Genomic DNA, 26,174 nt, shown 5'->3' with positions numbered 1-26,174 from the left:
TGCACATGTCTGAAGAAAACAGAAAAGGCTTCAGGAAGAACATTCAGACGTCTGAAAGTGAGATGGTATTAGGATATTTTCCCTAGCAGGTCTACTTCAGTACAGCAAGAGGAGGCTTTTCGACAGCTCATTATCTTCTCAGCTGAAGTTGGTGCTTCAAAACCAGATCTACTCATGATCCATGAAATGCATTTTTCCCTACCTCTCTTAATTCCAGAGTCCACATTACTGTCAGGCAGTAAGGAAACACCATTTTAATAGCCAGCTTTTCCCCTTTCTCCCAACAGTGGTGAGCAAAGTTCTCCATTCTTTATTGGGCAACAATCTTTTGCAGAAAAGCATCACCTTACTCTGTCTGTGGTTCAGGTCACTACCAGTGCTGATCCATATGCCAGAGCTCTGATCCAAAAGCTGTAAAATCAGAGTAGCATGGTACTGAGACCAAGTTAATTTGTGCTGCTGGGATGCTGTTGCTCTGAAAAGTTGTGTAACTTGTATCTTCCAAAGTTGTACCTAGAAATAAAACCAGTATTCACTGAGAATCTTTCACAAACTTCATAGCCTGTCTGAAGAATCCTAGCATAATACAAAGGTATCACCTTTTCAGTATTTTCAATACAGTACAGTGGATCAAGATGGAAATTCATGACTGTTGCATTGCTATTGCCAGTAGCTATTAGCAAATAATTATTTGAGTTGATCAAACCTAAAGTTAACTTCAAAGTAAGGACAAGGAGAAAAAAATGGAAATGTCTTAACAATGCTTTTAAAATTTGCATTCAAGGTCAATTTAGTTTTGTAACACAAGCATGGGTTAGAAAGTTACAAAAGTTTACAAGGGGATCAAGTTGCCCATTGCCTTTCACTCTGTTTTTTGGGTTTTTCATAGGGTGAAACCTAAGCATATTTTCTACAGGCATTAAAGGAATTTCTCAGAATTTACAGTGTGCGACAAGGCCATTTCTTATATGACAGTGGGATATTTAATTTAACTTCCAGGTCACTCTTAGTTTACTGAAATTTAGGCATTTAGTAGGGTACAACTTCTTAATAGACTGGAGAAGAAGCAGTGTCAGGTTAAGACTTCAGACTGAATGGGGTAGAAGCCCCAATTTACTTCTGAATTGCCCTGTTACTCATTATTAACATTATTGTTTCTTTGGTGTATTATCTATTTAGCATGTGTCAGTGATGACCATGTGGTCTGATAGATGCCCTTTCTTACTAATATTTTCTAAATAGCAAAGACAAAAAGTAGCAGTCAGTGAAAGTCAGGTTTCCCGTGTATGGCCAGGTGACCTGATATATATGGAGATCTACAGATGAAACTGCTCTCAGTTCATAGCTCTGCTACCACGCACAGCAGGGGGTGCAGATACAGCAAGATAAACACTATAAAAAGCAAACCCAAAATATATGCAAGGGTATAAGCCTTGAGCCTTCATAGTTTTCAAGCTTTGGCAAACTGAGAGCAGAAGACATATAAAATGGTGGCATCCTGGTCATTACACAGCTCGCAGGAGTCAGTTTTTGTCTGTCAGTATTGTCTATAAACTGAAGTGAGACTGGAAGGAGCATTCAGTGAGATAACCATTGTTTACACTGAACCTTACAGAAAAAAAGTAATTCAACAAGCAGCAGGACCGAAGTTTGGTTTCCTATACATTTGTCTGTCATGGATGGAGGGGAGAGGGAAGAGAAACCCTGCATATTTTCTGATGTCTAGTATTTGGTGTGCTGTTATTACCATGGTTAGTGCTTTCCTTTTAACAGCACCTTTTTCTCAGACAACATACCAGACATTTGACATTTCAGAACTCTTCAACCTTCTGACACATTTGGTTGAGACTGATAAACAGGGTAAAAAATTACAGGGAAGGGTGCGGGGCTATTGGATACATATACAATGGCTCTCCTCTCCACAAACACTTATGGTCACATGGAGGACATGATCTCACAGTGCTCATAATAGGAAATCAGGCTAAAAATACCACACTTTTACAAATAAATGACAAGCTTTGCCCAGGACACAGCTGTCACTGAGATGAGAAGGGAGCAGAACAAAGAGGGCATAGTGGGAACACGGCATGACACCTCCCCTGGGCTTGTTTACACCAGCACAACGTGCCCTCCAGTTGCACCAGCATAACAAATATTCCCTAAAATAAATGGGCTTCAAGAAAGGGATAGAGATTTTTTAATGGGAGCAAAGCATTCTGGGACTAACCATGAGCATGGCACTGTGTCAGGCTCTGTGTCTGGCTTCATGCCTGAGGTGGAGCCAGGCACTTCTCTCTCAGGTTGCAGCTGCCATTATCTGCTGCGCCACCCATCCAGCTGGTGTGAGAGACCCTTCTGTGCATGACAGAGCAAAACAGCTAATGTGGTCATGTGCTGAACACATGTTTTGTGGCTGACTTGCTGGAATGGGGACATCACACTCATGCCGTACATCTTCTGAGGGTGAATCAGTGCTACACTTCTGTGACTCAGGGGAAAAAAGCCACCTTCACTACTCTGTTTAGCCTAATGATAATCTCAGGTGGCAGCAAGGCAAGAAGGGAGAAATTACAACCAGCAGAAGACTCTGCCTTGCCTTTCTGTGAAAGTGAGAAGAAACTGAGCAGGTAGGGATTGCACATCTTTCCCAGGGTGCAGATGAGCTTCCTAGAAGGTGCCTGTGTTTGATACAGAGCAGATTACAAAAGAAACCTGGAGAGCATAATCTCTGAGTGCTGGCAGTTTGCACAGTGACTTCACAAAGCTAAATAATATCCCAGAGCAGCAAAATTTATTCACAAAGAGAAAATGCCTTCTTTTTCAGGGGAGTCATAGGCAACAAGACTCAATGCAAGAGACAGGATTAATCTGCTGCAAGTCAAACCAAAGCACAGAGCCATCTGAAGTATGGAAGGGTGATTTCCTCATTAGGGTCTTAGCAATGAATAGCATTGCATAATAATGAAGGCAAGAAACAAAAGCACCATAAAGAGATAGCCAGGGAATTTGTCTAGAAACGTATCAGCTGTGTTTCTCCCCCATCACAGGTAACAAATACCTTATTTGTAAATATTTGTGTGAAGACTGGCACCTAACTAATTTGGTGAAATCCATCTCTAATGTACATCTAAACATACACTCACCCAAAATGACAGTTACCTGTCTTGGGAAAGCTAAAGAATCTGTTGTGAAGGACAGCCCTTGCAATTTGGTGTCACATATCAAATATTTAGATAGTTAAGTAGCTGACACTAAACCCAGCATTCAGTGGTGAAAAAATCCTGGTCATAACTTTGTTCAAAAACTAAGGATGAAACAGACTTTTCACTTTAAATGAAATTAAGGTTCCGATGGGCTGTCTTTTTATCTGGGTCCCAAACCCTAGCGGTTTTTGACAATGAAGACATTTTTGTCTATATACACTTATGCATCTTAGGGGTATAACAGGATTAGCATGGAGTTGTTGCTCTGTTTTCCTCCACAAAGGCACCAGCTCACTGGCAGGGTCTGCCACACTGCCTCTGTGTGCTCCAGCAATTTAGGTATCATGACTGTCCTTCCTGCCACAAAGGTATCGCTCTTCTGCTTGGGGGAAACTATGAGCAATGAATGAGTTTTTGCTCAGAGTACAAAGCTTTACATGACAAAAAGACAGCCTGTGGTGATGATGAGTTAATAACACTTGATGAAAACAGAACTAATGAAACCAACATGTAATAGTGACACAAAGCTGCGTAGCAAGACCCACTGCATCTGGCTTTTGTCTACTGGAGGAGAGGACATCCTTGGACTCCCAATGTACTTTTTATGTAGACAAATTCTTGGCTCCAGCTTCTAAGATCCTACATTAGCCAGCATGTTCCCATGTCTCTGACTTCCTTCCCCTTTCCACTGTGTTGTATCAGCACTCACAGCCTCACATCTCTTTGATTACATTCCCTTACAATCACCTTATTGCTGTTATGCCTTTTCAAAATTATTTTGTGCTTTCCTTCCTACAGACATATCAACACTAAACCATATTTAAACCATCATGGCAGACACACACACACATTAATGTCACAACTTGCCTCTCCATGCTTTTTTCTTCTTTTTTTTTTTTTTTTTTTTTTTTTCCCCTGTACTCCCTTGGTGTCTGAACTCTCCACTGCTCTGCAGATGGCTGTCTGGATTTTGGGAAATGTGAAGAGTGTGGAGAGGCCACAGCTCTTGCTGTAAAGATTGTGGAAGTGCAATGGAAAAAATGGGCTGAACCCTCAAAGAAGCAATGGAGCTACCCTGCCCCTGTACCGCTGCAGTATTCACATTGCCTAATATCTTAATAGTAAGTGCCCTAGTTAGGAGGTTTCCTTGACTCCTCCTAAAATCATCAGAGAGACAAAAATGCCTTTGCAAACAGTGGTTCAGAACACATCCTGCTTTGAATTCCTCTGAAGGAATCCATTTCCTTTTGTTTGCTCTATGTGTGATGGGCAGGCTAAGGGAGCTCAGCCTTCTAATGCAGGCCTGTACACTGTGGGCTTCAGGTCAGCTGACGCAAATACTTTCTTGTCAGCCTAACAATTCTGAGAGCTTATGGGGCCAGCTGATTTCTTTGGGGCCAGCAGAGTTGGCTAGTCACACTGAGGAAGACATATTCATCCCTCCCACAATATGTCTGAGCTCTTAAGGACACTCTTCTGTTCTTCTTTATTGCAGTTCCTCCAGGTGCAACTGGTGCAACCTGTCCCTCTAAATCATAAATACTCTGGGCACAGGATCCTGCTTTTTTTAGAATGTAAGGAAGAAGATCTATTTGCCTCTTGATAAGAACATTTAATTGAAAATGAAGAAAAGAATTTACAGGGTATGAAAAATATAAGTGCAATAGCAATTCTTTGTGAAGTGTTCAATGTCTTTGGAGATGCAAGAAGTGTTGTGTAAACTGAGAATTTGCTATGCTTTAAGGCGATGGGTCAGAAAAAACTATGGAACAGTATCTTTGAAATTCAGAGAGAGTAGTAAAATTTTGAATTCCATCATGCTTTGATCTAAGTTAAATCTGCTTCAATAATTGTGCATCTGTATCACCCGAGCCACACGGCAGGACCCAAGAAAGTAGGAGGAAATAAAATAATAATAATGCTTTCATCATGCTCAACTGAAAAGTGAAAGTAGACTGAAATCTTTTGATTTTTAATTGCCTTTTGATATTTAATTTGATTATTTGATCAAAAGATTCTGGGTTGACTCTAATAGTGCCATAACTTGGCTTTAAAAGTTCATCATAGTGATGAGAGTACTAAAAGAAAATATCACAGATAAGAGTGCATAGAGTATAAGAAGCAAGCTTTAGTACAGATGTGGGGATGATTATTACAAAACAAATTTATACATGGATTTACAGTGTTTGAACTTGATTGCTTTGTTGCCATTGACTTGAAGAAATGTCTTCATTGCAAAAACTCAGTTGGACCAATGCTCGTGGTTGGGCTTTGTGTTCAGTGCCATCATGCCTCTCAGTCCCAGGGACAGAATTTTGTCTTTACTGAACTGGCTGCAGCAGACTTCATATAAATGTAAAATTGATGTGGCTGCAAAAACAGGTTCTTTATTATTCAGTTGAACTCACCTGCAGGAGCAATGGGATTGAAAGATCTATTCACTGTTTAAAAAAAATAAAAAGAAGAAAAACTCCAGAAGTGGTATTTCTGTGAAGCATATCCACCTACAGCTGGTCAGTGTTTTGTGATGGCTGCTTCCTCTTTGGAAAGCTCTGCTTTCAGTTTGGTTTCCCTGGGAACGATATGTAAGAAATAGTTTCTGTTGTGCTGTCTAGAGTCTTGACTTTTTCACCAAAATACCCATAATATTCTCTTGAGACACAAATATGTTCATGTCCAGAGATAGCTGATATCCGTTGGCCTAGCTCATAGAAAAGCTTAATTTAGCAAAAAACCAGCTGATCATGTTGCTTCACCACTCAGATTGTTTTGTTTTTCTACTTGGTTCGTAATACAAAGTTATAACAGAAGGGTCCCGAAATTCTGTTTTCAAGATTAACCACTTCAGGAAGTGGGTTTTTCCCTCCCAAACCCAGAAGCCTTTTTTTAAAAAAAAAAAAAAAACTGTTTATTTTAGTTTCTTTTGCCAAATGGAAAAAATCAACAACCCCCAAAAATCATTGCTGATAGACTAAACTTTTCTGTTCTAGCTTGAGTAAATATGTTTGATGTAAAAATAAACAGAGAATTAATTGCCTGTCATTGAAACCTTGTTAGAGTACCTATGGAGAGTGTTACTTCTAAGGGGCTAAAGAAAACTGTTCTATTAAAAAATACATTAACTTCTGATGCCATTTCTCTTTCAAGCAACCATTATCCTTATAAAGCCTGACTATTCACATTTATCAGGTTGATGTAACACCACTGATTCCCAGCCCTTATTTGCACTGGTGTACAGTAGGCTCTATAATCAGGCAGCGCTACCAACAAAACAAGCGCTGACTGCGTCCCTGAACTTACTAGAGTTCAAAGTTCTCCAAGCAGAGGTGCCAACAGAATCACTTACATGATGAATGATGCTCATGCTCCCTAAGTCTGTCACCAAAATGGAAATTTGCTTGCAACAAGAGTGTTGATTTCTGTGTGAAAAGGATATCTGAACTGAAATGGCAAAAGCTAACACTTCTAGATACTGAGCATCCTGAGGCCCACTGAAGTCCCTAGAAGTTCTGAGTGATAAATACTTCATGCAAGGCATTGAAAAAACATTATTGCAAAACCTATTGAAGTATAAAGACTATCATTGATTCCAGCAGGCATCAGATCAAGCCCAGTGTGAATGAGTATCAGAGTATGTCTACATAGTCTTTTGCAGGCAGAATACAAGTTTCTCTGCCCAACACTTGAGCCAGTTGGATGTATGACAGCACTGAACTGGAAGCCATGTTACTGCATTTACAGTGCAGAGCCCAAACTAAAGCCCCTGCTGAAAGACAGAAAATATCAATTTGTGCTCAGCAGCGTGCTCCATCCAAGGATGCGTAGAATGAATGCACATATGCTCAGAGCTCAAACAGAATGATTTCATGCTTGTCTGCAAAAGACAATGTAGAAAAATGTCCTGAAAGGGGAAGAGCATCTGAACTCTGACATGAATACTTAAATATTCACTCCCCGGAACTCAGGGAAACTGAGGAAAATAGACAGATGGGCTCTTTCCTAACAGCATTTTTTCCTAGTTTGTTTCTTTTCAGATGAAGAGATGAGATAGCAAGAGAGGCCTGCAGATGAAACTAAAAAAATATTAATTGAACTAAATTCCAAAGCCACAAAATGATTGACTTTCACTGGCATGAGCTTTGCAAGCTCCAAAACAATACTTTAAAGTGTTTAATTTTTTCACATCAATTTTAATTAAGCTCTCATTAGGCTCTTGTGCCCCTAGAATTTGGTGGACAAAAGAAGCTGGCTTGCCCAGCAAGTTTCCCAAGCTTGCACAGTTCTATTCCTAAGGAGATTTATCCCATTTTTTTCCTCCTCTTGAAAGAACCTTACATGAACCAATTCAAATGAAAAACACATGGACTAAAAAAGACTTCATCATGCCAGATACCTTTTTATATCCAAAGCAGTGAACTTGTAGTCAGTTTGTCCTTTCATGTGTTGTTTTTTCTGGCTTTGAGACCTAAGAATGATTTTTTACTACGTGCAGTAGTAAAACAACATATTATGCAATTCTATTTTTCAGGGAGAACACTATGTAATTCATAGGCTTTGCAATGCCACATTTTCTGTTCAACAAATACATAAAGTGAGTTCTCTTTCCCTTGTGGGCAGACATCTAGAAATTTATGTTCAGCAAATGGTATTCTAACTTACCTAACTTGGAGTTTTTGGGTTTTAACTATTTCAAAAGCGACTGCATAATGTAACAATAAGCAGCTTCCAAACTGTATTTTTGTCCCTGTCATTCAAGAACTTGGCACACAAGAGGGATAATATATTTTATTCTGAGGCATCCAGTCAAAGAATACAGGTAAAGACACAACATACCATGACTAGCTTACAGCCCAACAGATCTAAGAAAAGAGGAATATCTTTCCATAAAATATACATGATGAATTAGCAGCTCTGTTAAAATAACTTGAAATGTACTCACTGGGATGATTTTGAAGATTACGCCATCTTCCAAAGAAAGCTTTCATAACTCTTTCATATTTCTTAAAGCCATCTCCAAAAGAGGGGTTAGTTCAATTATTAAGAACACTTTTTAAATTGATTCTTTCATTCTGTAGATTGAAACAGTCATGGTTCTGGAAGACTAGCCCTCTAATCCTCCTATGGATTTATTTGGTGTCTAGCATCTCTTCTGCATGCAAGGGTCATTAACTTGCTAGATGTGTGTTCATATGATGGATACTTACCTATTGATTTTCCCAAATCAAAGCTCACAGCTCAAAAATGATCTCTAACGTGTAACTGGGAAAATTTCCCAAAGAATTCACTCACCTAGAACTTAGAAATATTAGAACTTGGAAATGTGCTGACAAGGAAGATGTGATTATGCTTAAGTATGTCTTCTTCTCATGATCAGCAGTGGTGATAAGAAAAGGCCAAGTACAGATGAGCCTTCCTCAAGTCATGAAAATGCATCTGCAAGCCTTCTAGACAAGTTCATGGGAGAATAATCTATTTACTGCTATACAATGATGCTCTATCAGGATCAGAAAGCTCCTGGGCTGCAACTTGATGGAGACTGGGAGAGTATTCTTGATAGTATTGCTGTATACTTGTCCTACTATTATAGTCTTCCTCACACATCTAATTTTAGGTGTTGTTGGCTCTTCTGTTTAAGGTACTGGTGGCTTTCAAATGGAGACTCAAAACCTTAACCAGAAAAAGTCCAGAAGTTCTGTAGGCAGGTTAGGATTGAGAGGTAATTAGCAGTGTTTATTGAGGTGTTCAAAGAAGATATGTCCATGCCTTCCCCTGGAAAGAAAAATACTACAGCAGTCCTTCTGTCCAGCTCTGCATCTAGATACCCCAGTTCATCGCAGTTGACCCCCAGTTCATCCCAGCTAGCATCCAGGAAAGGCATCAGTTGCAGAAAGATAGATAGATAGATAGATAGATAGATAGATAGATAGATAGAGAGATAGATGATATAGCAGGCTGGATTGTAAACTTGCGAAGAAGAGGTCACCCATGATGAACTGTCATCCTCAGCCACTAGGCCAGCTCTCCAGACACAGCTGACCTGGGCTGCTGAGAAGGCAGTGATTGCCTGAGTCAAGGTTTTGCCAGATTCCCCAGGAAGGGATGATCTATGGTCACCTTGTATGTGTCTAATGGGACCAGAATATCTTCCTCAAATGTGGTTCTGGAGATCTGGATGGTGTCAAAAACCATGAAAAGGACCAGTCAATAACAGGTTAATGTATGAAAACCAGAAGTATCACAATTCTTGTAAATTGCCAGCCATTTACTGAGAGCAGAAGGGCCAGCATACACCTCTAGTGAAAACTGCTGATACTATAGCATTGCTAAGATACAGACATGCATATGTTCTAAGGCTTTGCAGTCATGCTGGCACAGCAAATAACTGAAATAAATAAGGGGAAATAAAATGTAGTGTGAAATGGTGGGAGCAGAGGAGCCCATTCTTATGTCCTGGTACTACATGCACTCTTTCATACACACAGTTCATCTCAGCTCACATCTGCACCTGTTGAGGGCATGTATCTATTCAACTGTGCTGAATGTTATAGGAGAAATCCACAGTGATGCAGGTTAGTAGTCAATGTTATCACAAAACATATTTGGAGTCTTTAGGCTGTAATGCTGGAGAGGTTACACCTTCATCCTGTATGCTGTCATGCAAACCTAATGTATCTATAGCCCTAGAGGTGCTGGTGGAATAAATGCACTCTAGACTGCTGGATCTTGTAGCAATTTGTACCTTATAAGCAGATACATCACAGAGCTATCAAGCAAGCCGGGGCAGGACTGTGCTCAGGCACAAGTAGGAGGGAGTGCTAAGTGCACTTCACCATGTGGAACAGAAGTGAATCCCCAGCCTGTCTTGTGTGTGCTTCTTTACTTTAAATAATACTCTTATGAAAAATAAGAAGATAAAGCATAAGAGGAGATATTGTATGAGATGGAAAAGATGCATTTCACTTTGCATTATCCTTAGTCCTTCTTGGTACTGGGAAGAACAAATCTGTCTGGCCAGAATGCCAGCAAGAACAAGGGATATGATGGGACTGAGTAATCTTCCCAGAGGACAAAGGGGTCTTTCACCTCTTATACAGCCCCTCTACTCATGAAATCTCATTCTTTTAGCTATTTTACCTAATCCTGCCAATTCAGATGGGATCCATAGTGTCTCTTGCAAGAAAACCTTCCTTTCTGAGGGTTCCCTCACACCTGTTCTCCTTGAGGAATATCTCTTTCTGTCTTGAGTTTCTAGTTGGAGCTTTGTCATCTTCCCCATGAGTATCCAGCCCCATGGACACCTGTGACACAAATGCCAGTGGCATTTAGTAATGATGGAAGTGTACTGACTATATTGTCCAAGTGAAGTGAATGACTTAACATATGTCACATTAAGATGCTATAAGAGGAAGCTGGTTTAATGGTATTCTATACCACGCATACACAAGGTAGGATTGGCTCCTGGTGTTATATGAGACTTTAGTTAGGTGCTGCATTTCAAACCATTTGATAAATGAAATTGTTCAAGACATTATTACTCACCCTTTGTACCACAAGCATCATCTGCTACACCTTAGATCGGAGAGGAAACTACCTGTGTTCAGTCGGCTTTCAGTGTTCAAACATGCCAGGACAAGCAGACTAGGAAAGGACCACAAAGACACAGAGTAATTAGTACCTCTTTACCTCCTTTCAGTGCTGTTACACTTCTTGATAGCTCTAAGAACTGAAATTCCCATATTCTTGCTTTAAATCTTGATATTACATCCTCTCCACTGTGATGCATACCTGTGACTTCAAGAGTACAGGCAAGTTTGGAGGATCTTTTGAAGCAAGTAATTTACTCAGTGACATTTCCATGTTTTTGTGTTGTAAAGATCTCCATACTCTTTCAGATGATTTGGGAAATTAATCGGACTAACAAACCAAAATGACTTGTGCTTGACCTCTGCATCTTCTGTATACTATTTGTTTTGAACTCTGATAATTTGTAACTGGTCCAATATTTTGACACGTGCTACAGTTCCTTTTCCCTGACTAGCTGAGCACAAATTTCTTGGATCAGACTGCTGCTGTGAAGTCTCTGTGTTAATTTCAAATTCACTTTCTGGAAATATTTAGTAATAGTTAATCAAAATTTACAGTGAATATCCCTTTTTGCAAGACAGACTACAAGAATACTTTGTGGGTGAAACTGCTTGGAAAGAGACCAAATAATTTCAGTTGGCCAACCAGAAAGATATTAATGGAAAGTTTGTTGCCTACCTCTACTTCATCATAATGTATGTACTATGTTACTGTAAGATGCTCAATAAGCCAGTTAACTTTCTAAGTATACAGAGCACTACAATGTGGGTTAAACATTTTTTCCCTATGTTTTGTTGTTTTCTGGAACCTGATCAAAGACAAAATTTCTAATTTCATCCTAAAGAAATTGAAAGGGATAGACTGTTCTTTTTTGTAACCTTTTGTTTGAGGCTCAGTGGAAAAATAACGGAGATGGGAAAAGTATTTTAGAGGTATTATATGACTTGGACAGTTCAGGATTTCTCCCTTCAGAACCTATTTCACATTTACCAGGGAATTCACTGCCATCTTATGATATCTCTTACTATAAATTTGAAAACTGTTCCAAGACAGCTCTCTATATAATGTCTGCCGTGTACACCCAGGCAGAGAATGGCAGAGAATAGCAGAGAATGGCAGAGACGTTCTGCTCACTGGCAGCATTAGGAAATGTTAATGATCCTTGGCAGACACATCATCTTCCAGTATAACCCTGTGGGCTGGGATAGGCATGATGCCAGTCTCCCACCATCTGGGAAAGCCAGTTACCTTGCCCTTCTTGGTACAGCTTAAAGACTTGATTTTAAGCTGGTCCCTACATCTTTAGGAAGCTGGAAAAGGGCAAGAAAAGTAATTGCCTAGACTGCCAGCTTCACTGAAGGGGAGATTTCTGCTGCATCTCTCAGGGTGACTGGGCTGAGCAGGTCACCTCACCATGCCCTCAGCCTAAAATGTGCAGACAGTTTTCATAGCTGTTGTCCAGTGGCTGCACCAAGAGAGTGGCTGGAGTAATTCCAGACTGAGAAATTTCAGGGGCTGCCGTGTAAAGGAGATGGTAAACTTTTTCCACCAATAGATATAGAAAAATTTGCAGAAAAAATAGATGGGCTTTATTTGCCCAATATACCTTGTGCAAGCTGAGTTCATTCTCAACCAGCTGACCACTTCAGGTGGCTAGAGGAAATCATTGCATTGTGCAAATTCCTTGTTAAAGCTTTGCAGTTAAATTTTGTGTGTGAAATAAAAGTACATCTGTGTTTAATTTTACAAGTTTGCCATACATCATAACCTTAGAAGAACCCCTCAACATCATGCAAATTAAAAGCAAGTATTCAGATGATTTGCATACATGTTTTTCTGGGTTAGACATTACATTGGAATGCATTGGCAGTGAGTGGCTGTGACTAATGTAACAGAGCCTTACATTTGCCATACTGCATTATACAGTTTTATGCACAGTAATGAAATAATTAGTTTGTCAAGATATCATGCTCAGCTCAAATTTAAATAGTGTTGCTCTCTGCTGGTTAGTCTTGTGAACTACACATTTGTTTAACATGAATACTGCCCATTAAATTGTTCTCAGAGATAAGACTTCAGGTCCTATTCCACCAGCTGCTATCCAAGCAGAGTGATTTTGTCGTAAACAAGGAAGTAAATGCAACAGCTAATCACTTTGATCACATCAGTCTTTTCTCTGGCAGATGTTATCCAAAACCACCCTTAGCTCTTATTCTACACAATTGCTACCTGGCTTATTAATCCATCCTGTATTTGCACATTTGATCATTCTTCATATTCTTTCCTATTCCTTCTTCCTTCTAGCTTTCCCACCTGAATAAATATTCAGAAGAGTAATATTGAAGGATGCTTCTCTCAATCTTACAAGAAAGTAGCAGCCAGAACTGCATTTGCTGAAGAAATGGAACTAGTGAGCATATCAGGCATGTTCTGATTATGCTATTTGGACTGAACTTTTGGAGGACTTCTGCTCTGGTTTCTCCACCAAAGCCTGAGATCTAGAAAGTTCAAGTATAGTGCCAAGGTATTCAGTATGTTTGCAGGTACAATCCTATATGCTGCATGAATTGTAAAGCTTAGGCAAACATCAGATTTTTTTTTTAGTAAAAAAGAGGGGTTTTGGTTTGCACTTGGGCATCTAAGTTCTCTTTAATCCCCATGTGGGAAGGAGTCTGTGGAGAAGACAATACAATGGCACTGTGCAAATCATTCTGTAGTACAGTGCAAAGAGTGGTTATCTTTTTGTCTGACCCTCTACTATAGCCACTGCACGAGAGAACATGTAATAAAAATTGAAGTTTGTCAAGAATTGTCCATGTCATTCACACTGATCATAATGTTTAATTTGGTAATCTTGAAAGTTTTGCTGATTCTGCTCCTTAGACATGAAAGTTCTGAGGGATATCACCTTTAAGCTTTTTACATCCTACTTAGCTAACACGCTTGTCATAACTGACTTTAGTATATGTAGCATTCTTTTGACTGTATGAAATGAGTAACTGAAAGTTATCACAGAAAGTTGTTAACTAATCATAGATAAAGTTTTAAGTGTAATAATTGGATAATGTAAATAATTAAGAGGGATTTTTAAAAAATCTTGAATTTCCAGTGAATTCTATAACTTCAATTCTATATTTTAAATAGCATTCAAATTGTATGCGTTATAGACTAAGTCTTTCCCCTGCTTATGTTTCCAAGTACCAAGAACATTAAGATCCAGATCCTTCATATCTGATCCTATTTAGGTCACTAGCAAAAGCTCCTTGCTGCGTTTACTTCATCACAGATGTGCATAGTATGGATTTGCAGAGATCTTCAAATACCTCTTGGTCTATTTTTCCTTCCAAACAGACAGTCCCTGCAAGCCTTCTGATTTTAATTTTAATTATATGCTTCAGTTGCTGCCATAAAACAAGTTAGTTTTGGCCCTGATGTCATAGATTGTCAGGAAACATTTTATATGGAGAAACAATGTACAATGAGTATATGATATAAATTGTGAAAAAGTTGTGCTCTTGCAGTTTTCACTCAGACATTATTTCCATTTATTATGGACTTTGTTGCCAATGTTTTCCAATACAGCAAAATCAGGACTCAAGAAGAAAAGATGAGTGATGGACAATATGTACTCATAGCACACTGAGGGTTTATTTTGGGCTGTAAAATGGGGAGATCTTGGCAAAAATTCAGTACATAATGTTATGTGACAAGTGTCATATCAGGACAGGGAGTATGCCACATCATTTTATTTTAGTACCATTAAACTGCAAATTAAAGGGAAGGTTGGAAGAAAAAGGATTGTCCAGAAAAGATTGCAGGGATGCGAGATATCTAGTTGTACTCCTTTACAGCAATCAAATAGAAAGTACAGGTGATTTGTTTTAGGTAAACATAGCTAACTCCCCTATTCCAAGTCAAAACAATTACATTTGGCTATTTCGATCATTTCGACTGAGATAACTTAAATCGATCATTTCACCTGGGTTCCTGACTAACATGTCAGAGCCACCAGTGCACCATGGCTCTTCCTGCTCACTAGCTACTGTCTAGGGGCAGCAGTGGTTCTCTTTAGTCATCATCTGCCTTTCAATCTTTTATGCATCTTTATACTTTTTTAAGGCAACTAGAGCCAGGGTTTTTTTCTTAAGGACAACCCAAAGTAAAAGAATGAGAGCACAGAGCAGCAACTGTATCTTTATGTCCCATACTGAAAAACCTACCTCCTACAAAGGTAGGCTTTGTCTTTACCAGAATGGGAGTTTGTTTTTGAAAAAAGTGTTCTTCCTGAAGTCATTCTTTTTACAGCTAATTAGTTTTTATCTGCATTTAAAAAAAAAAAATATGGAAAGGACACTGCAAAATGACTGTGATATGCTCTCATATAAGTATGTTGAACTGGGTTATAGGAAAGGAAGATGCAGCACAATAGCATTTTCATTTTAAAAATATAACTACACTACCATGAGAAAACTAGTTAAAAGGAAGCTAAAAAGGAGCAGCTAGAAGGACATATTTTTTATAGCTTGCACAGACAATGTTTAAAACCACCACATCAGATCACAGTTAATGAACAGTGCTAATTAAACAGAATCATTCAGTGAAAACCCAACTACAAAAAGAAAAGGATCCAGCTTCGTGAAGCAGCCAAATGAAAGAGTAAAGTAGCTCTTAAAAAGACACCCTCCCAAAAAGGTGGAAGTCATATCCAGCTGGGGGAAAGAGAAAAGGGCATAAACTCTATCAAAGAAAGAGCAAACAATAAAGCTGGCCAAAAAAAAAAAAAAAAAAAAAAAAAACGAAAGACTGAGGAGCAACTTGATAAAAATTGTGGCATTTTTGGAAGTTGTGAAGAGGCAATCTGTCAGAGAATTTCTCTGGTTTACAAATGATCAAGATCCAACAGGAACTCTTAAGTAAGGTGAAGGCATAGGAGGAAAGTAATATGAAATCTTGGCATTGGCTTCCATGATAAAGGAACTGCTTTGAAGAATTGCTGAGAGAAGACAAGATATCAATATGCTGCTTTGAATGCTGCATATCTTGAATACAGTGTGTAGATGTGGTCATTCCATACAGTAGAACTAGAACTAATATAGATAAAGTAGAGCTAGGAAATGTATAGAGAAGAGCAAGAATAACCATATGTTTGGAACAACTTTTACACAAAGAAAGAACAACAAAAAAGGACTTTTCAGCTTGGAAAGGAAAATCTATAAAAACATGAGCACTGAAGTAATAAGTATGAAAACTGCTGAGCCTTTCCTTCTATATAGGAGCATGGAGACAAAGAAGTTTCAAAGCAATGGAAATAAGTAGTTTTTGAAAGTACCTTCCACTTAAATATTTACATTATACAACTAATTGGCAGATAATGTTGTAGAAGCAAATGTCCATATAAGTTCAAAAACAAGCAAACAAAATTAGCAAAGAAATAAACAGATTTACAGGACACACACTAATTAAACACTTGAGTCTGGATCAAAACATCAGTTCAGGAAATAATGAACTTAAAGAAGTAGGGTAAGTATAGCATAGAAAATACAGTAACCAAAGTATGCCACTAACTGAAAGAGTCTATAAAAACTCTTCTTTTTATGTTCCTTTATCAAATCATCCATTTCTTTATCATCAACAGCAGTACGACTCTCAGTGATCAACGTGGCTGTTCTGTATGTGTTCTGTTGTTCAATACACACACTAGCAAAAATTTTGATGGCTATATAGAATTTTTGGTGTTCTGGATGTTGACAAGTTTGGAGTGTTTGATAGTGGGTTAAATACTGATGGTGTTCCTGTCCTTCACCCCCTCCTTTCCTCCACATTTTGCCACAAAGGCAAAGATTTCATTCAGTATATGCCAGCGATACTTCATGTAACTCCCAGGATTTGACTTGTTCTTTGCTTTCTTCTATACTGCTTGATTTAAATGAACATTTTTCCTTAAATTTCTGTTTCCCACCTGAGTCAATTTGTTTCCCTATCTAGAGAGCTTCTCCTGGTATCTAGCTGAGGTAGCTTGTAACAATCTCTTCCAGTGGGCACATATAGCCGTCACCTAAATATTATGGTCAATATTAATAGATCTAGTACCAGCTCAGCTCAGCCCTTACACACCAGCCTGGTTCCCACTGTTAATCAACAAGCAGCTTGGCTAGTTCTGCATGTGAAAAACATGCCTTTGTGCTTATAAAATAATAGATATTAACTTTTAGTTCTTTGGGGTGCTTACTGCCTAACAGACTTTGCCTTGGACTTCAGACCATTGATGTATTCACAGGGGGAAGCAGAGAGCCCTCCACCTGGTAGGGTATTTGCCAGGGTTGTAGATATAAACTCATTGCTGCAGCTGATGTCTCTAGATCCATTTTAAAGAGTGCCCACTGATAGTGTCTAAACACTGGCTTTTAATTTTTATGTATTCGAATGTGTACCTTCCCCTCAGGATTAAACCTTTTCCCCCTCCTTTGCTTGCCTCCTTGTCCTCTGCTTTGACAGGGTTTGTACCCTGAGTTTGATACACTGCTTGACAGTCACCATTGCATTTTCTGGCCTAGCACTGTATCTTCAGGCACTTATGACATTGAGCCATTTTATGCTGACAACCTGATGTAAAATGAGCTCCTCCACATGGAAACAACCCTCAGGAGAGCAAGTTCCTTCCAACTGGCTTCATATTTTGTTTACTGAAGCAGTTTGATTGTCTCTGTGTTATGCTCACATATCTTGTAATTTTTCAGTACTGCTTCTATTACTTTTGGTAATTTCAAAGTTTTGGGCCAGGTTAAGTTCTCCTCTGCCAACAATCATCCTTTGAATTCTCACTTTATTAATACCATAAACCAATTTATATTATAGCATGCCCTCTAGGACATTTCCAAATGAACAACATTGTTAGCCTTCATTCTACCACACAGAGTTGCAGTTTCTCCTTGTCTCTCATCTTATTACGAAATTTAACACATTCTACAGAAACACTTAGCTTTCCTGAGTCAACTTTTAAGATCTTTTGCAAGTCCTCTAAATTATTAATGCAGAAAATGGGGTTGGAATAAAGCTTGTCCTGGGGCATCCTTCTACCCCAAGACAAGAGGAGTTCTACCTGACTGAGATGTTGTTTTTACGAGACTGTAACAAACTGAGTAGGAGGAAGTTTTATACTGCCATTGATTAAAAGCTTTTCTTTATCTGCAAATCTAGTCTGCAAGAATAGGGAGATCACAGCTTGCTTAAATTGCTGCCAGCCCTTATTTGCTTCATTGCCTGTGTTCAATCTTCCTAAAAATATAGCTGTTCTTATAATTATTGCTTCCCCCACCCACCCCACACCGGTTTTGAAATGGGATCAATCGGCTATAGTCCAGAATCTAGTTCCTCCTGCAACTGCGCTGGTGTACAAAAGCTGGCTGCTCCTTTCACTTACCTGTAGAAACAAGTTTGCTGCTCTGAATCCCAACCGGTTAATGGTGTTTAGTGAAAAATCCAAATTCTGGTACATTTCAGACACAGCTCTGGGCCTGGTGCTTCAGAGTGACTCTTGGCAACTCCCCTCTCCTTTTTCAGGAAGGCAAAGTTCACTTTGGTCATAAAGGAGGCAGATACAGCTGGAACAGAAGCTCTGACACCCTGATGGGCCAAGCACCTAGCTTTTTCAAGTCATTTCCCAAACTGGGTGCCTATAACAGTTGAAAAAAACAGTCTTAAGGCGTTTAGTACCTCTACTCTCTGTGCTATTGCAAGCAGACTGCATATTTGGCTGGATATTTTTTGTATCTTCTTTGGCCTTGGCTTTGTCAGCTTGCCTCTTAGTTACTCAGAGAGGCTTTACCAAGTTTTTTGTATTTGGTATCACAGATGTAACACAGAGCTCAAGGGAGATGACATATTTTGGATCTGGTTTAGACTTGGCTTCTCAGGGAAACGTTTACTGTTATGATTTTACTTTGTAACTTAATACCATTTTTATATTCAGCTCTGAACTCTGCAAATGTTAAAAAGCAAAGCTTTCTGACTTCCCCAAGAGGTGCAGCATTAGCAACATTTTATGTACAGTGGAGTTAAAGGATAAAGTAGTGAAAAGAATTTGGTGACAGAGTCCATCCTAACCTGGACTCTCATTGCTGATTTAATCCCTAGACAAAGCCCATCTTCTGCACTTTGTAAGTACCTGCCAGTTGTCTGACAAAAAATTCAGGTCTTGGAAGTTACGATGCTAACAAGTTATGCAGATTGCATGAGGGAGGAAGGCAGATGTACTGCAAAAGCTCTGTGGTCTGGGTAGATGAGCCTTTGTCTTCTTAACAGTGCTGACAAAGGTCTTCTATTCTGTATGGTACTACTTCTCACTGCTGCACATAGAGTATATATGCTAGATTCAATAAGAAATAAATAAAATGTCCAGATTCTGATCTAGCTGCATTAGAATTGCCCACCTTGCATGCCACTTAATAGGTCTCATTTTTAATATTTATCATTATTGAAAAAACAGAGTCCCTAAAGGAGTGGTACTAGTTTTATACAGCATCTGCATCAGTGACCTGGGGAAGGAAAAGCCAGGGAAACTGGCAAGTTTGCAGCTGATATTCAGCGTTTTTCAGATCATCAGATGTCCCACTGGTAGTGAAGAACCCCAGAAAGACCTCACCAAACTGAGTGCGTGGGCAGGCAGGAGGTGGCTGTTTTCAACTCATCAGTGTTGAAAACATCAGGTTAGGCATCAAAAGAACAGCAGTCTAAAGCATGTTTACGTGATGCTGAGCGCTGAACAGGCAGCTACAACTCTGGAGGGAGTTCGTGGAGTCATCACTGAAAATTTTCTGCAACCACCAGATCAGTGTGTAGCATAAGTCTGAAAAAAACCCCCAAAATGTTAGGCAACACCAGGAAGGAGAACTGCAAATAACACTGAGTGTCTTTTGCTGTTGTTGACTGTTTGTCAGTTATTGACTGTTGTGTACAGTTCTGGACTCTGAATCTCATGAAGGGCATAGTGAAGTTAGAGAAGGTACAGAGAAGAGCAAATAAAATTACTAGGAGGATGGAGAAGTTGCCATATGGAGACAGACTCTTCAATGTGGAGAGGAGAAAGTTGAGGAGGGAAATATAATGTAGACAAAACTCTGAGGGTATCTCTGTCCAGGGAGCTTGCCTGTGGCCACTGCTCCATGCAGGCTTTTCAAACCCTTTCATTCAGTTTGTCCTGAAGCTGATTCCTTCCTTCATGGATTTTTCTTGATCCCTCCTGGTTACTGAGCAACTCTGAGGGCTACCCTGACAGTCAATCTTCTAATGTAACCCTGTCTAGGCTTTCTTTCTGGGATGTTGCTTCACAAGAGATCAAAGTCCAGTCCACACAAAGACTTGATGTATCCTCTTCTCATATATCCTGCCATCTCCACACTGTGCAATTTAACCATTATCGTTCATTGCTGTAGGAGAATGGACAGGTGTTGCATATACTGGGTTGGTTCATGTTCCCCTACAAATATTATTGTAGAGCCCCAGACACAGTCAAGTGTCTATGCAGTGTACAACATAGCATAAAAATACACCAAAAAGGCCTAAATTTCAGAATACTTGCAAAGTTACAAACTCCAGAAATAATGCCAGATAAAAAATGAGAGGTGCTGCATGACCAGAGATAGACTAATAATATGTGTTTACATTTTTTGACAGACAGGCAGCAGTAAAATCATCATCAGACAGAGACTGTCAACAGTTACTGATGTTCATAATAATGACAATGATCTTATTTTCTGCTGTTGCCTTGACCCTCAGGTTCTAATACATTTTTCCTTGAGTATAAATTCAAACGAGTTGCCAGATGATGTCAATAGATTGTTTGATGTCTCTAGCATGTTATTTCTTTCCCCCTGTAAATAATGTGCTCTCTTTTTCCATGCCCCCTGTATGAGATCAACTAAGTGCAATTTACTTAGCTTTTTCCTTGAATGGCTGATAGCAATCAGGCACTTTCAACAATATATGTAGGTCATTGCAAAGCTAATTAATCCTGCTTTTCAGGTTGAAAATTATTTTCAAGGAAATATGTTCTGAAACAGCTGTCCCAAGGATTTTAAATCGGTTCTAATAATATGCATATTTAGTGCATTACCAGTATTTCTAGAAAATAAAATGGATTGAGATTAATTAACAAGACTGAAACAGAAAAGCTGAGGATGACAATTCCAGATATCTATTTCCTAAGCAAGGAAAGGGAAATTGTAAAGCTAATCAGTTTTTGAATGAGCATAAAAGAAAACCAGTAATACAAGAGTGCCATGGAAGATATCCGAGTTGGTATTTTCTTCCAAGAGGGAAAGGTTATTATGTCAACACAATAGCTTTTCTAGGCTCAACATAGGAGTTTCTTCTCCATCAAATGCTTTTCTTGGTATATTGTCATATGACTTTAAATTTTAAAGGTCTGTGGATTCAGAAAGGTATAGAGTTTGTGTTGAGTCCTTGGTTTTACACTGGTACTGTATCACCACTTCTTAAGTTCATTTTTCCATGAAGAGCCTTTCTTTCCTCAGACCATTGGCCAGGATGGCAAGAGAGAAATAAATCTGTGCACTCCCTCACATGGTTCCTATAAAACTCTCTCCCTCTGTCTTCCAAGCTGACAATGGCAGCCTTGCCAAACTTCAGAGTTTACCCAGTGTTGACTGTAGTTGTCTGTTGAGCTACAGACAACTAATAGCCAAATTTCATGTATGCAACAGCAACATACTTCTTATCTGGTACAATCAACTCTGCTCACTTTTTAGCAGATGCATCAGGGATATCAGTCAAACGATCAAGCATGGTTATTTCCAACACATTAATACATGAAGCAGCCATCCCTAGGAACCAAGATATCATACAATCTGAATCCAATACAGTATCTCCAATAGTTCTTTTGTGTTGTGTTTCTCAAACTGTGTTCCATGCATCACTGGTAGAGTTTAATACATTGGTCTGTGAAATTAGAAAGAAACAACACATACTCCCCATACTTCCAAGCAAACAGATTTTCTTTCATTTTGTAATAAATGAACATTCAAACTTTAGCCTAATTTTTAGTTGCTTGTAAATGAAGACAATTGTGGGAACACTGTAGAGATGGTCTGTGGGTTTTTTCCCTAAAAACATCCTTACGGTCATTCAATTAAATGAAATTAAGAAGCACTGGCCTACAGAGTGGATCTTTAGAATCAGTCTGTCAGCAAGAATTACAACACCTGGAACTAAAAGATGTATGTTTTTAGGTCAGACTGTCTAAGGGGTTAGGTTTATAGATTAAAAATGAGTCTAAAGAGATTTTTACATAAAAAATGAAATAGATCTTTCCTGTTATATGACAGTGACTACACTGGCTCCCAAAATATTGCTTGGGATTATGTTCCAAGCTTATAGGTAAATATAAAACCAATTCTGAATACAGTTACACCTATTTTGCCTGTACCACCTCTCCTACAGTGTTATTCTGAACCCATCCATTCCTTCCTTCTGTCTCCACAATATTGCCAGAGGAAGAAGAAGGGAGGAAATATTCAAGGCTATTTCAAGCTTCTGGCATCACAACACAACTCAAAATTTGATTACATTTTCCTTGAACTTTAATTTTCACAATTTGAAGTGTTAAAAGTTTGGTGTGACTCGATGGATTTAGAAAGTAAAGGAATTTGCTGCTCAAAGCATACCATGTCTAAACAGATGTCCCAACCTTGAATGAAGAAACCACATTGTGGGCTGTTCTATAAGAGGGTACTGGATCCTGGACCTTGATCCCCAATCTCTGATTCTGAGCACCCAGTTCTCCTTTTCTCGAGCATGTCCCTGATGGACATGTCCATGTTGTAGCTCCCTGCCAGGAGCTGTGAATGCCGGTCCACCTCCACACTCAACTCTGATGACAGTGGTGCTCCCAGTGAAGGTGGAACCATGTAAAGTGGTTCCTTTATGTTCACAGCTCTCCTCAGCTTAAATCTCTGCATGCTTTCCTACATTCCTAAAAGTCTCAGATCTGTGAATCCAGGTTTCATGGTGTCATCCAACCTATGCTTACAGTTAGAGACCTAAGCCCATGAGACAGGCAGGATTTGAGATACGGCTGCAGAATGCTTTACCTTTTCCAGACAGGTGTTTTATGCAGTCTGTCAGGTCACACACTGCCATTGCACCTCTCCCATTCACTAACTGCAGTTTGAGTTTGCTGAAATAGTAAGAGATTACTACCATATAGCTTTAAGGTTATTATATGGCTTAATATTCCAACATCAGTATACTTGGCTATACATGGGCATATGTACAAACACAGAAACTCTTCTAACTACACTATAAATAATCTGATTCGTGCGTTGAGCTTTTGAATTATATGAACTAGTGATAATTACAAGCATTCTAAAGTGTATGCCAGCATAATTCCATTGTAATTGTAGTGAGGAAAGTCTTGGCTTTTGCAAAGGCAGTAGCAAAACTCCCATTGTCCTCACTAAGTCAGGGTTTCCCTTACTATAAAACATTATTAGCAACATCCTGTTAATTGTTTATTATCTATTGAGTGGGACTGTTTTGTTTAGCAGGATACACAACAAGGTGTTTAGGTCAGACTCCTTCAGGGCTTTTGGTGTGTTCTGGAGCATAGACCTGGAAAACGTAGGTCAGTTACCACATTGTGTGAATGAGCTCTTAGTCTGGGAATGGCATAGACATTCTGTGCTTCTTTAGTGTGACACTTGGAACATGCTTTAAAGGTGTACTGAAATAGAAAATGGGAGTTTATTGATTAGGTGAGGAAGAGAAGAGAATTACAAATGTGCAGAATGAAGAAGGAGATTGTGGCGGAGGAAGAAGCTGAGCAATTTCTGTGACTGACTACTTCTACTTTTCCCTTTCTTCCCTACATACTGAGAAGTTGGACCATATCTCAGTATAGACCATCTCTTCTCTCCTTTGAAGTGACATAAAATGTTTGTAAGTCATGGAAATAGTTGCAGTTATATATTTAATGTCCTTTTAACTTCAGGTGATACAATTACCAGATAGAAGAAGGAATGAAAAGCCACAAATCATGACCAGGCATCCCATAAGCAATTCTAGTATCCTTATGCAATGAATAATATCAATTGAACTGTTTACAGAAACATTACTTTTTATGTAGATATTAGAGAATGTCCATGGAAAATGAGTCAGAAGAGTCATTATCTTGACCACAGAACTCCCTTACGGAACTAGTTTCAGCTTTCTGAGAGTAGAAAAAAGCCATGTGACCTAGTCATCCTACAAAAATTACTTGAGAAACTGGGTTTTAAATACTGATATCACACACTGAACTGCTAGTGACCAATCTATAAAACAAAATAGTGCTTGCAGGCACTGTAATTTAACCCACACTCTTCATTCTCTCCATCCCTTTTGTTCCTTTATTGCAATGTATTAAACTGAATGGATAATATAAGCAATTAAAAGGCACTGTAATTTTCCTGGCCTAAGAAATTACATTGGTTTCATTAGACTTGTTAAGTTTTATATTAAAATTCAGCATTTTGATATTGGTGGAATATAGAAAGGGTTACATGGATTAGAAAGGCTAACGTAAAATCTCTGAAAGATTAAAATATTTACTACTTGACAAAGGCATACATAATTAAACTGGCACCTCCTTACTACAAATGCATGTTTGAAAGTTTAGATTTGGAAAGGTTTTAAAGGATTACTTTTATTAAAATGTCTCAGGTTGCTAGAAATAGACCTCATGGTAGACAAACAGTAAACAAGGTCACATACTTCCTACCTGTTGAATAAAGTAAAGCATGCCAGTCATCTTTGCCAAAAATCCCCTTTTGTGCTTTTGTTCTAAATAAACCCAAGGCAGCTCATTTCCAGGGCTTCTCTGCTTCCTGCGCCCCCCTGGCTTAAGATTCCATTTCTAGAAGCAACAGATAATTGGGGACCTTTTGAAATCAAGTACTTGTGTTTTCTATTTTTAGCCACATTAATAATGATGAATTGAAATTCTTTCCAGAATTTCACCTCTTCAGCTTAAGAACGGGTCGTCAAAATTTATAATAACTCCTTGGTTTGTGTTTTATGTTAATGGCTGAAGTGCCTAAACAGCCTTGGGAAAGGAACAGCTTGCTAGTCTAATTGAAGCTGGCAATATTTCCACGTCTTATTTCAGCTGGTAGGTACTGTAGCAACCAAGGTCATGTAAGAAAATTTCAGCATATGGTAACAGCTGTGTCTGTGATTGCAATATTTTCTGCAGATGGTTTATTCATCATTAGATAACAGTCATGATTATTAAGGGGCTAATTGGAATTTCAAACAGTTCATCTTAGAGGGTGGAGGAATTATAAGAGAAAAGTTTAGTGTAGCTTAGGGGGTCTCTGTATTCAGCTCCTTGCCAACTCTCAAGTTTTTCTTTAATGTAAGAAAATATTTCCTTTCTTTGTCTTCTGCCAAAGCATTTAATCTCCTACTAGCGATGCAGTCTCCCTCTTTCAGATCTTCTAAATACTAATGTCATCTTTCTGCCATGTATAGTGCTACCAACAAAAATCTGTGTTTTGATTATATCGTTTAAATACCTCATATGGTGTACAGTTCAGCACATCAGAGTGAGTTTATCCTTACTCAGGACAGCCTTGCACATGTTCGTACAAGGTCAAGGAGACCAGATATAGCAAGCTATTGAGTCAGGGTACATAAAGAACCGAGCCTTGTTCGTTGCTTTTAATCATCCACAGGACACTTGCTACTGCTCCAAATCACATCACTAAATGTGTTCCTGTCCCAGAAAACCAGAAAAACCCCAAAAAGTTATAAGACCGATGCAGATTATGAGGATCCCAGAGTTATTACTACTGTTTAGTACTGTAGCACACCCTACTCTGGGGTGTGTTATGATGGTATGAGAGGTCAGGCACAGAGGTAACACAGAATTGTTCTTCTGATCATGTAACCTCTCTGGAAGATGGCAAACCAAACTAGCTAGTTTAAACTGCTTTTCTGTGTTTTGTCAAGTCACGGCCATATGACTCTTCCACTGATTTTAGAAGGAATATTTAGAGGGTGAAGTACTGCACAGGAGTATAGGTGACAGAATCCATCTCTTAGAGTATATGTCTTGGAAGCTAATGCTAATTTTTTTCTATGTTCCCTTAGGAACTTGGAGCATTTTGTCTAATAACAGCAACAACAATAGTAGGATCAGGCTGTTAGGGGTTTCTGTAAAGATTTAGAGTACTCAGTAACACCTTACATTTAACAATCCATCAATATTTAAATATATAATCTTGAAGTCTTTTAGTCCATGATAGTTCCTGGATGTGGGGGCATTAGCTACAAAAAAGTCATGCACAACTCTTCAGCAATTTAAAAAAAAAAAAAAAGCAAGCACCATTT

The 26,174-nt window shown here is 38.8% G+C and overlaps 2 long non-coding RNA genes across 5 annotated transcripts in view; one reads left to right on the top strand and one right to left on the bottom strand.

Annotated features, from left to right (window-relative positions):
* LOC141943459 (uncharacterized) overlaps positions 1-26,174 on the top strand; it is a 183,214-nt gene that overhangs the window by 122,407 nt on the left and 34,633 nt on the right. For 3 of the 4 annotated variants that reach the window (XR_012628956.1, XR_012628959.1, XR_012628957.1), the window contains one exon: positions 13,092-14,371. The exons of the other annotated variant lie outside the window; for it this stretch is intronic. This is a non-coding gene — a long non-coding RNA (uncharacterized LOC141943459). Of the gene's footprint in view, positions 1-13,091; positions 14,372-26,174 lie in introns of those variants that run through there. 4 annotated transcript variants of the gene reach the window in all.
* Positions 278-18,327, bottom strand: LOC141943460 (uncharacterized). Its single transcript, XR_012628961.1, has 3 exons — positions 18,208-18,327; positions 10,743-10,841; positions 278-513 (listed from the first exon to the last, which is right to left on the bottom strand). It is a non-coding gene; the product is annotated as an uncharacterized LOC141943460 (long non-coding RNA).

This window comes from Strix uralensis, chromosome 4, assembly GCF_047716275.1.
Source record: "Strix uralensis isolate ZFMK-TIS-50842 chromosome 4, bStrUra1, whole genome shotgun sequence".
Taxonomy (NCBI): domain Eukaryota; kingdom Metazoa; phylum Chordata; class Aves; order Strigiformes; family Strigidae; genus Strix; species Strix uralensis.
This window is presented reverse-complemented; position numbering and strand designations above follow the sequence as displayed.